The 12,219-nt window shown below is 43.2% G+C and overlaps 1 protein-coding gene and 1 long non-coding RNA gene across 4 annotated transcripts in view; one reads left to right on the top strand and one right to left on the bottom strand.

Moving 5' to 3' along the window:
• SERTAD2 (SERTA domain containing 2) overlaps positions 1 to 12,219 on the bottom strand; it is a 79,321-nt gene that overhangs the window by 48,822 nt on the left and 18,280 nt on the right. The gene's annotated exons all lie outside the window — the stretch shown is intronic.
• Positions 706 to 12,120, top strand: LOC109146174. The gene is made up of 3 exons (XR_002048044.2): positions 706 to 946; positions 10,849 to 10,953; positions 11,625 to 12,120. It is a non-coding gene; the product is annotated as an uncharacterized LOC109146174 (long non-coding RNA).

The following is a 12,219-nucleotide window of genomic DNA, read 5'->3' as shown; positions in this document are numbered from 1 at the left end:
GGTCTCCAACACTTTCCTTATGAATAAAAAGCCTTTTTTAGTAGGGTATATGGCAGCAAGATTGCCAAGAGATTACTCATAATCACAGCACTGCAAACCTTTGCTTTGGACAGTTTTAGCCCCAGAATGACCAACTCCTGCCCCTGAGGCCAGACAGTGCAACCACTGGCAAACTAAACAGTACCCATGGTGTTCGGAAAGATGATGATGGTCATAGTCTAGAAAGGCACTGCAAAGAGACCACTGAAAGCAACGAGAATGTATTTTATTTATTCCTTTATGCCAGATAATTTCAAAATTGCTGCAGGAGATTGCAGTAGAGACAAATTTAAAGTTTTTGTTTGTTTATTTATTTCTATTTAGGGTAGAGAAGACTCACCAAGTGAAAGTTACACAGTATGGGGAGGAGGGTGGGGAGAAGAAAAAAAAAGCGTTCAATACTCTCCCTCATTTTTTGAGGATTTCTTTCCCAAGCTTGACAAAGCTCCACACAGTGTATGACTCTCCCGACCAGAAAGATTTACTGCATTCGGAAGTCCAGGGTGGAGTGCTCCAGCAGAACTGGACCAGCGCTACAGCCGGATTTAAAGTGATGTCAGGAAATGGGTGGGGGCAGGGAAGGGGAGCATAGCAAACGACATAGCCCACAATCAGGAAACTCACTTGGCAAGATTTGTGGAAAACCGGAGGTATACAGGAGTAAAGCCCCATAAAGCAGTGCTCCGGCTGCTCCCACCGCTAATCTGTTCCCGTTATCGGAGCTCAAAGAAAAGAGGACAGTTGCCAGCTCCGGAGAATCGGGAGCGGTGCCAGCTGACGACACGCTGTGATCGGCAGCCGCCTGGTCTGGGTGAGGTCTGCTATCATGTGATGAGCGCTTGATAGCGAGGGAACGGGAGGAAAGCACCCACTCCAGAGAACACCTACATCTAGTTACCCAACAAAGGTAAGAAGGGTGCAGGAGGAAGGGAAGAATAAAAGCATCCTGTAGCTGTAAGGCAGCTACAGCAGATAACTATTACAGAGGTAGTTCTCCCAGAGATGGCAAAGGCCAGGAGACTTCACAGCAGCACTTCGGGCAAAACCAGCCCGAGCCAGAGGCAGCTGCAGGGCTACACTGCTTTCAGAGGGATATCTGGCAAGACAGAGGTGAAGTAGCCACGCCTTTAACACCTGCAGACAGGCCAGCAAATCCCCTAAACCTCACCAGAGAAGGAAGAGACAGAGGAGCCACCCTAGTGGGTCTGGTTCATGGAGTATGGGGCTCTCAGGTCACCAGCACTACTCCTCCTCAGACGGCGTGTGTGTAACAGAGGCTGAAGGGATCAGGGAGCCCTGGGGAAGGAGAGGGCTGGATATGGCAGGATGCTCCTAGGATGCGCTGCAGCAACTTGCAGAGGAATGCGACTTTCTTGTTCCTACACCGAGGAGTTACCTAGAGACAAGCAGCCTCAAGTACAGGAGCTCCCAGGATGGGAATGTAATCACTGCAGCTTCAGGATGGCAACGCTGTCGCTGCTGTCCTCCTCTTGAACCTGGAGATTCACGGGGGTCCGGCTCTGCACACACATCCATGTCTGGACACGCACCTCTGTGCCAGGCATCTTACAGGCTAAACAGATATGTCAGAGGATGGGAAAAGGAAATATAATCCTTTTATAAGGAATTAAACAGCAAAAGGAATAGCAAATGCAAGAGAGAAAGGCAGCGTTTAAAGGCTGGACACTCAACTCAGGTCTCCTGATTTGTCTTCCCGTCCCGCACACCCCCTGCTCTCCTCTCCTGTATTCCAGTTCACTGGAAGACACCTGTTTCGGGGGGATTTATAAAAAATTATTCTGAAAAGCACCTATGCTATTGAGTAGGTTAAGTATTAACCAAAAAGTTTTTCCCTCTGAAGAAACCAGTAAATCCAAAAGTAACACATGGCAGCTTCAGAAGCCAAAAAAAGGTATTAGCATAGCATAATAATGACAAATTTGGAGCAGCAGAGATGAGATGGAAGTTCATATAACATAGACAAGAATTAAAGCAAACATATCCAAAAACAGGCTAATTCAAAGGAATGGAAGTCTCTGAAGTTATCGATATTCTCACAACAGTTTGTGGTCATAAAACATTAAGTACCAAACAATCAAAATCAGGTCTTTTATTTAAGAGCACCTTGGCCCGGAAAGATACTTCTGTGCGCATCAGATGGCTTTTGGTGAGCAAACAGGAGTGTGAGATGCATAAGCAGCTCTGCACTGCACACAGAGACTCAAAGGGACAAGTTAGTAGATCTAAGAGCTCAACAAGGTTAGAAGCAAGAGGATCACAAATGGAAATTTCACCTATAGCAGGTCTGACTTTTCACCAAGGCCCATATGTAAAAGAAACAAAAAAAGCCTCAAAGATTACACATGCCTTGGAGCATCCTACTCAGTATGCAAAAATGTTCTACTTCACATGCACAGTATCCCCCAAAACTGAATGTTTTTCATTACTTCCTTTCACTACCAAGTAGTTATTCACTAAAAACACAGGGCTGAACCTCCTTACATTATTCTACTAAGCAAAATAAATTTAAAAAATAAAATAATAGTGAAAAAGCTTCCTTCCTCCATTATACCCACACAGAGAATGGTAAGATTACTTTCCATAGCTGTTTTTTCTCATACAGTTACACAGATATGCACATCTAAGACATGAAGGCCCAATCAACACGTAAGTGTCAGTACTTTTTTGATAGAAATTTCCCCTTCCCAATCAGCTGTCCAGCATGGTCACAGGACAACCCAGTCCTGCACATTCATGAGAGGTATCACTGATGGTTTGGCAATCTAATGTCAGGCAGGCAGATGATTTAAAACCACATATCTGACTCTCCAAGAGACAGAAAATACTTGGAATATGCTTAGTAAAAACACAACTAATGCTGAGATTGTATTCTTTTTCAGACTGTTTAATTAGGCTATGAGTCACACATGCTACAACAGCTCACAATGAAGTTTGGAGAGAACCAAGCTTTATTTACAGCTGCAAGATGGTGGGGTATGGTCCCCTTGGCTTAGAGGAATCTGTTTTTCCCACTGATCAAAAGAAGTCAAAATTAGAGGCATAAAATCAATCAATTGTGGCTGAGTGGTATTTGGAAAGCTACTGTGGGCACTATAACCTAACACTCCCTGTGTACACTGTCTCTGCCATGCAAAACCAGTACAGTCACTGCCTGAAACTAGAATCACCAGTCTGGTTTAATTTTGTATGCCTAGTTATTGGAAATTCTCTCTCTCTTTAGGTGTCTGTGCTCCTGCTTAATTACCCCAAGTCTCTGCCTCTGGGCAGTGGCAGCTCCTGTAGTCACACCCCCATATCTTCTGTTAAGGGAAGGAAAACATCATCTACCCCCTTTACAAACCATGCCTAAACTCTTTTAAAAAAAGGGTCAGCAGGTGACACTGACTCCACTACAGTCACTAGCAGCTGACTTTCCAGGGCCCAAGTTTCATACCAGCTGTTCAGCTGATGTCCAAAAAACATTATCACCTTCATGGAGTAATCAGCATGTTTTAGTAGCTGGTGGCTTCAAAAACTGCACAAACTTCAGTAGCATTAGAAGTACCAAATTTTCTTTTTGTCTTGCTTTGCAGTTTGTCTTCAAATCTGAAAGCAAATCTCAGTTTTTGTGGTTGAGATTTGAAATCATGCACAGATACTGAATTTTGTGACATTTATGCCTAACTTCTATCTCAGGCTCATGTCAAATCTCTGCTGAAATCTGTCCATTAAAAAATTTATTAAAAAGAAAATCTGAAATCAAACAGATCTTTTACCAGTTTCTGGAACAGAAAGAGGAAAACAGAAGAGAAGGTGGTTTTGGTATATACAAGTAACCACAACCCAAAGCTTTGAGAAGAGCATGCACTTCTAGAAGGAACACATATTGCTAAAAATATTTCTGTGCTCATGTATGCCTAAACACAAAGGACCACACTTTGTACCCGGAGTTATATCCCAAAATCAGCCCTCCTAAACCCATCAGCACTGTCTGATCATAAGCAAGGAAAAAATGTTAGACCTGTTAGGCAAAATCAGATCAACTGAAAAAAAGCTGGAATGTGAATTCACTGTCAGAGAGTGGAGCTCAAAGGACCAGACAAGCTACACACTAAAGCTCAAGCTGAATAACCAAAATCCAAAGACATCCCCATCTCCTTGGAACCTACACACACAGAGCTTTCCTTCAGTGAATTGATCAGTAATTTTTGCCACTGCAAGCTTTTTGGTATATCACCCACCAGAAGTCTTGCTAACAGTATAAAAATCGTCAGCAGCCATGACAAGAAAAAATTCAAGGCTTGAGCTCCTCGGATCCCCCCAGAACAAGGTCACTTCAATTTAAGGCTGAATGACCCAGTCAGAAACTCATACGGGTATTCTGCCCATATTTATGTCCACATAGAATAAGAAGAATGCTATGTTAATGGTTTAGTTAAGGGGTTTTGGCCTTTCCCTTTTTATCACACAGTTTTCAAAAAACTATTAAACATGCTATACTGGTTACAGATGAAAAAGAAATGCATGAATATTTTGGCTTCAGCATTCACTAAGAACACATAGAGCAGTATAAGGCTTCCTGCTCATTGATACCATCAGTGTCAGACCTTACACTTCCATGCCTACAGCCATACCCCCTTTAGCTGTGATCTAGGCAGTTCCTGCAAGGCAAGCAGGGTCAGGTTGGGTTAATACGCAAAGGAGAGGCCCCCGGGGAAAGATCCAAGCGCTGCAGATACTAGAACTGGTAGTGATGTAGCAGCACTGCTCTGCTCTCTCACGGACTGCCTACCCCCAGGGAAGCTGCTGTACAGATCTGCAGCACAGTATCTCACAGCCTCACAGCTCTGCGTAGATACTGAAGGAGACATACGATGCCCTTATGCAACACACACAGCTCCGCTTTCAAAGCTGATACCACATTATCCATACAGGAGAGGATAAAGCAGAGCACCCTGTACATCACCCTGCACACCCCATGCCTTGGCTCATTATCTACCCCATAACCAAACCTGGAGTAAGGAAAGTTGAACCAAAGAACGAGCAAGTTTTTGTAACTCAGGAGAAAAAAAACCGGCCAACAACCAACAAACCAAGAGTCCGCACCCTGAAGAGAAATGAAACTTCCCAGCCAGCCAACTGTTAAACCCTCACGTCTTTATCAGCTTCTGTTTTGGGTTAAGTTCTTCACCGTTTTTACAGGACACGGTGAAATTCTCCCACTTTTCATCCCAATGCCTTGTGTGCTGTCATGCTGACACACAGCTGCCACTGCCATGTCCCACCCCACACGAGGCTGTGGTAGAGGAGAGAGGAACAGTTCCCCTCTACAAGTATCTATCATGGAAAGTGTGTTAGGGTCTCTGTCATTAGGTCTATTAGAAGATATATAATAACTCAACACTGTTGAGTTATTTTTGTTAGTCATTTTTAGTTATTTTTATATAGTTACATATAGTTAGTTTTTTTTATTAATGTCACACGGGGGGAAAGGTGCCTGGAAAGCACAGAAACTCTTCTTCAGCATTTATCTGTGAACAAGCTCTAAAATCCTTTGCGAAAAGTTTACAGCAACCCTTAGTCTCAGTTGATAACATGGTTTGGTTTATATACCTAGTGTACATGGGGTAATTCCTGTCATCCCTGTCAATTTGACTTGACTGGAGATGATACAAACTCTGAGAGGGACATGTTTCACAAAAAACCTTTGTAATCCTTGCAACAAAGGGGAACTCTAAGAGTCAGATGATGAAGATCCCCAGAACTCTCAAATATCTCCCCCACAGAGTCAAGGTGATTTCATAGTCACGCAGCTTTAATGATGGGACTTCCTCAGGGACACAGTATTAAACATTTAGAGAAAGCATTTGAAAAGAAACTGTATCATCAACCTGATTTCTAATCTTTTCACTTTCCACTACTTAGAAGTACTACAAAGTTACATCAAAGAGTGATGATGCCTGGCATTTTGTGGGGTGCAGAGCTGAGGGGGAGACATATTCAGCTTCTCTCTCATTAGTATTTCCTACAGATAAAGTTCAGATTTTAATTTTTATCGATTGACATTTTAAATTTATCCATCCACTGGGTTGTTTTTAATATTAAAGAACAGTGCCTTTAATAGAACACTGTATGAAAACCAAAAGAACTAACAAAACACGCCCCAAAATACAGTTTCACCTTCCCCTGGTCTTGCACTAGGTAGTCCATCAGAAACTCAGCCTTCTCAAAAACATACATGAAAATGGAGAGGACAGGAAGAGAAAGCAAAAGCAAACCACGGAAGTTCTTTTCTGCTGCAGCTGCCTGCAGGCTCCAGGATCATTGCCACACACACTCACTGTGTACTTAGAGGGAAGAAACAACTGGATTATTCTATAAGGCTGATTTGAGTGAAGCATAGGCTAGTGTAACTGCAGGCTGCCTTTTGATGTTGTTAGAAGAAAATCTCCAGATAAATCATTACAAGAGTCTCTAAAAATTCTCGCATCAGGAAATGGCACATAAAATAGCCTCAGGAACTCCCCGTCCATCCCCCAAAAACCAGACCTGAAGCACAACATCACATTACTGCCAACCTAAGAGCGAGTAGCAAGATCACTACTTGTTAGGAGCTGACAAGTCTGAGATAAATGTTACTCTTAGATGCACATAATTTTTTCCCATTGACCTCACATGTGACATGAAATAGACCAAATTTCCACATATTCCTTTATTTATTTTTTTTTAATTTGATGAAAAAATTAACAGTATTCAACCAATCAGTCTTAGGAAGAGAAACCCTATGCCTTACTTTAAAAAAGCAAAACAAACCAAAATACTTTTTGTCCATTTTATCCAAAGGAAAAGCTAGCCAACTCCGAAGCAAACAATTACAAAATAAAGCAGGGTCTGCATCTGTCTTTACAGATTCTATGTCCCTGTGAAATTATATACATATATACTTTCCCTTCAGGTTGCTCTGGAAAATACTGCCACCATCAAGGAAACCTGACAGAGCAAAGGGAAAAAACCCCATCACCTAGTGAATCACGAAACATTGTTGAAAGGCAGAAACAAGTTAAAGAATAAATTGTGAAAGAAAAGCATTCTCTGTAATGTTTAATTTATAGTAACTTTCTAAGTCAAAGCTCATAGAAAATGTTTTCAGATTCACATGTTGATCTGTTTATCCCCCTTGGCTATTTTGCTTAAAATAACATTCATTATCCACAAGGAGAAAAAGCCAACAACGCTGCCACTTGTGAGAGCTGGGGCCTGAGAAGGCAGGAGGAGCTGAGCAGACCCTGCCAGGCACACGGAGCCCGTGCCCGGCTATTGCAGGCACAGCTCCGCTGAATGCAGGCCTGGCTCGGCGAAGCCACGCTCCGTGCTTGGCACAGGGTCCTGGCTCCTCTGCACGGCCCTGCCAGAGCCCGGCACAGCAGGAGGAAGCGAGCTCGGGCCAGCAGATGTTACTAACACTTACGCCTGTCACGAACAGAAAGGACAAGAAAAGTCTTGAAGAGGCAGCGACTTGTTTTCTTTGTCAGGAGTTGGGAGATGGGGCTGGGGGGAGGGAGCAGGACGGCACCTCTCAGGATTGCTGCTCATTCAAAGCTGTCTTTGTCGGCATGCCATTGCTTGACTGTTACTGCTACCAAAAGGGAAAATAAAATCAGAATTATAATTCAAGCCACTCAGCCATTTCAAATCAACACATTATTCTAGTAATGAGAAAACTGAGTTTTTAGTGGTAGAAACAAACATTGCAGTTGCAACAACTTTCTTTGTGTTGGGGTGTGTTTGTTTTGTTGACTTTTTTTTTTTTTTTCCAAAATCATACTATTTTATTCCAGGTGAAAAAAAATCCACAAGGCATTTGTAGAGGTAAAACTGGGGGCCTCAACAGGGAGCAGCAGGACTATTGAGCTGAACAGAGGGCTGTGCATTTTACCTGACTGTAAATAGCACACAAATCCCTGTTCTGCTCAGTGTAGATCCATAAAAGTCCAATTTCTCCTGTTCATCAGTCTACCTCGCCCTCTGCTCTGGTTTTCTTGATTTCTCCTCCATGTTGGGCTTTCACGGCATTGCCAACAAGAAGAAATCAGTAAATTTCCTGTGCTTGACACCACGCCTAAAACGACCAAACAAGAATGAGAACCTTTCCAGTCCAAGGAACAGACTGTGGGGGACTTTGGGATCCCTCTGGGTGGGACTGGTCTCGCGTTCAATGAGACGTGAGCAAGGGAGGATGCGAAGGCATCACATGCTCCATAGGACTCCCTGCCCACTAGGCAGAAATAATTAAAGAGAAAAAAAAAAGGAAGGAGCAAGCTGTGGTGGCTATCTCTAAGCTATGAAACAGGATCACTGTGCCTCCCTCATTTTTGCTCTTGCTGGTCACTTCAGCTGGAAATCCACATTTTATACCAGTAAGGTGCGAGGATCTGGCCATGGTTGGAAACCATGCCTGGAAAATGTTCTTGGGTTTTTTGAGTTTAGATAAAGTCAACACGAGTTGCAAAGTTATTCTGCTCCTTCACTTCGTAGGAGTGTCTTAAACAAGAAAACTCCAAATCCCCAAAATCTACTGGGGACTGCCCTCTGCCTCGTTAGACTCACTGATGCATGTGCTGTAGCAGACACGGAACAGGTCTGGGAGCAGCTCTTGCAAGGCTCCAGAGGCACAGGCTGGTAAGAACCCTCCCTCCGTCTTGCCCAGAGCGATTTGTGCATTGCATCTCACATTGTGATCAAGCACAGGGAGAGGCCATCCTTATGATAGTTCCTTATTATTCAGAAAAGTTTGTAGTATTTCAGGAACACAGAAGGAGCAAGGGCAGGAGCATGCAACATTTCCAAGTACTGAGAAGCAATTAAATAAGAACTTCTTCTGGTTTTTTAGCCCCTAATGTTACACAAAAAAATCGTGAAAATATCAACCTGCAAGGATCCAAAATCATCTAAGCACAAAAGGATGCCCTCAGCATCATTTCTTTAGAAGCCTTGCAACATTCCTTTGAAGGGGCTGGCCACAAGATGTTTCTGAATCTTTGGGGAAGGGTAATTCCTTTCAAGATGTATCACAAAGCCAATCCAAAATTACACCTTGATAGCAAACCAGACTATTTGGAAGCCTTTTTACAGCTTTCTCCATAAAACCAAAAGCAAATTCAAGATCTTTTCAACTGATTAAAATCCGTATTATTGGATACCTGGCCACACTAAAGCTACATGTAACTTCTCTCGATACAAAGTGAACCATAACCTCAACAGCCATCCAGTAGCCTTTGTTACATGCAGAGACAAGCAGGGCTGGGTATCCCAAAGGCCATTCTGCAGGTTTCCAGCAAGAGGAAACACGCTACAGCACATCTCTGACTTGTGGGTTCGGTCAAGGCTAGTGTGAGCAGTTCTGGCTAACTCTTACCACTGGCAGCTAATGCAAATGTTACCCACTTGGAGGCAGAGAGAAATGTACAGACCTTTCCCACCACCTCGGCTCCCTGTTTAGAGCAGTAGCAGGCTGGTTAAACAAGATGAGAGAGCAAAGGAAGGCAAGGGGGAAAAAAAAGAAAACCAACATAAAGGACCTTTCCTACTCCTCCCAGTCATGGCCAAACATCTTCAGGGAGGCTGCAGCTGAGAGATTAACTACCCTTGTGAGCTGCTGGTGTGGTTTTTGGAAGGGGAAGTTCTGCTGGGGGTTGTGACAACTACTCAGTACTGCTGAGGTGACCTAGGACGAGACCCCTGCTCAGCTACAGCCACTGGAATAATTTCACAGGGCTGCAAGTCCCAGTTTCCCCTCTGCAGGCACAAGCCCAGAAAAGTAGGCAGGCTGCAGGGAAGGCATTGTCTCAGAGTCTACCACCAGACACAGAGAAGGAAAGAGGTCATAAACAGACCTAAGGCAACCTGTTCCAAACTCTGAACACAGGTCATGCTGCCCAGCCTGTGTCACACCTGCCTGGGAAGGACAGCTGGAGAAGTCTGCCCTTCTCCTACACGCTGGCAAGTTCACGTTTGCACAGGGCCAAAGCTGCGATACTAGAGTTGCATGTGGGCCCTGAAGTTTAAGAAGTCTCAGAGTTTCGCTCCAGCCAACTTGTCTTGAATAAATTCCTCACCTGAGCTGTCAACTCTTCTGCTACTGCAAGCTCTCAAGCACAAGCTTTCTGACAGCTTGGCTTTTGGTCTCTTTTAAAATTGTCCTGGGCTTTTCTCATAAATCAAGTGCAGTCAGACCCTGCCACATGCCAGCCCCTCTGGGGAGCAGGATGTCAAGCAGCCACAGGGGTCTCCAAGGACAGTCAGACTCAGAGAAAGCCAGGACTTCCCTGGTTTTTAAAGACCTACTGCTTACCCTTTCCTCCCCCTCTGCAAGATCAGCAATCCCAGTTGTATCATTATGAGATGTACAGATCTATCCCATACCTGATTTTGATGACTATGAATTCATTGAAAAGTATTGGCTCAGACAGGTCCTCACTTTCTTGCCCACTCTCACAGAAGTTGTGAACTTTTGAGACTTGTGCATCCCCATCAGATTTGGTCAAAAGGCTCAAAAACTACTACTAGAACAGACACAGTCCTAGGAAGACTCAAATTTTTCTTTCCCTCTTGCATTCTTGTCCCTCCCTACCAAGACAGATTTTATGATTAACCTAGTCTGAATGTACCCTAAAAGCAGATGTAAAAATGTGTACATTAGAAAATGTTAATATTGGCAGATATTCACATTCCTTTCCAGGATTTCACAAAACTCTTAAATCCCTGGTGACAGGACCTAAATGGAAAATGAATTTTTTGCTGTCTTTGCAGCCATACAAGAAACAAAGCAGAAGTTGATGCGCTATTATTTATAGCCTTGAAATACTTGCTTGGAAGTGTCTTTGATTCAAGAATACCCATCAAATAGTTATTCTGGTAGGTTTATCAACTTTTTACTTTAACATTCTGATTTTCTGTCACACAACACAATGATTTTCATGTTTGTTTTTCCTGTTACCAGAGCAAACCATTCATTTTAATTGTTGATTTTGGCATAGGAGGACGCTAAGTTCATAATGGAGATGTGTTTTCAGTGGTAGTACTGAACAATAGAAAAGTCTCTTTCAACTCTTGGGTTATGAGGAGAACCAGCTGTAATTAAATTTAAGTCATAGTGGCTCTGTTTCAGAAATGCAACAGTCTTCACTAACTTTGCAGTCAAGGAGTTTGTAGCATTTCAGGAAAACAGCTACTTTTCTGAAGGCCTTATCTGAAACCAGTACCACAAAACGGTCCCTTTATTCTAGCTTAATTTGATAATGACGAATAACCAAGTATCTTTCAATAAACCTTTTCTGGGTGTTGTGGCCGCAATGTGGTGCCTCAATGACTTATATCCTACTAATTGAAATGGAATGTACAGAAACCAGTAAAAACCTTAGCATTGCCAGGCTCAGGTTCTTTGAACTACATCTACAACTGAAGCAAACATCAGGAATTGAAATCATAATGAAAGTGCTTAATTCAACACATTAGAAAAGTCAAATTTCATCATCTGCTTGATTGACTGTTCTACAGCACTTTAATTGTTCTCCAACTTCCAACAGGGCACGAACGTGGATTCTACAGAGCAGCCAGGATTTCAGAACCTGGAGAGAATTACTGCAGCTGATGAGCTGGGAATCAAAATACCCTTTGGTGTAAGACTTAAAAAATCACCTCTCCACCCCGTATGAAGTTATCAGGAATTGCTCTATTATTTCTGTCATTAACCAACCATTCCTCCCCCCACCTTTGCACCAGTTCCTCTCAAGTGCAGCCAGAGATTATCAAACCCAGCGATAGCCTTTCAACAGCTTGGCCAGTTGAAAAATCTCTCAAGTTCTGCTGCTATCACCGCTGCGTGAGCTGACGTCAGGCTGTTGTTTATTGGAGATGGGATGGTGCCAATTTCCACTGAGCTGAAGACAGCCGTGTCCAGCCTCTTTTGGCTGCGCACAAGCAAGAGTTCCTTGTGTGTGCTTGCGTGCATGTGAAGAGTGTGCACGCGTGTCTGTTTGTGGGCACACACAAATGTGTGTGTGGGGAAAAGCAACTGGCTTTTATTTTCCACTGAGATACCAGAAATAAAAACAACAACAGAAAAAAAAAATACAGCACTTCATCTTCTTTGAGAAATAGAAAAGGAGAGAGCAGGAAGCA

This window comes from Corvus cornix, chromosome 3 (assembly GCF_000738735.6).
Source record: "Corvus cornix cornix isolate S_Up_H32 chromosome 3, ASM73873v5, whole genome shotgun sequence".
NCBI lineage: Eukaryota > Metazoa > Chordata > Aves > Passeriformes > Corvidae > Corvus > Corvus cornix.
The sequence above is the reverse complement of the archived record's forward strand: the minus strand, read 5'-3'. Positions and strand labels throughout refer to the sequence as shown.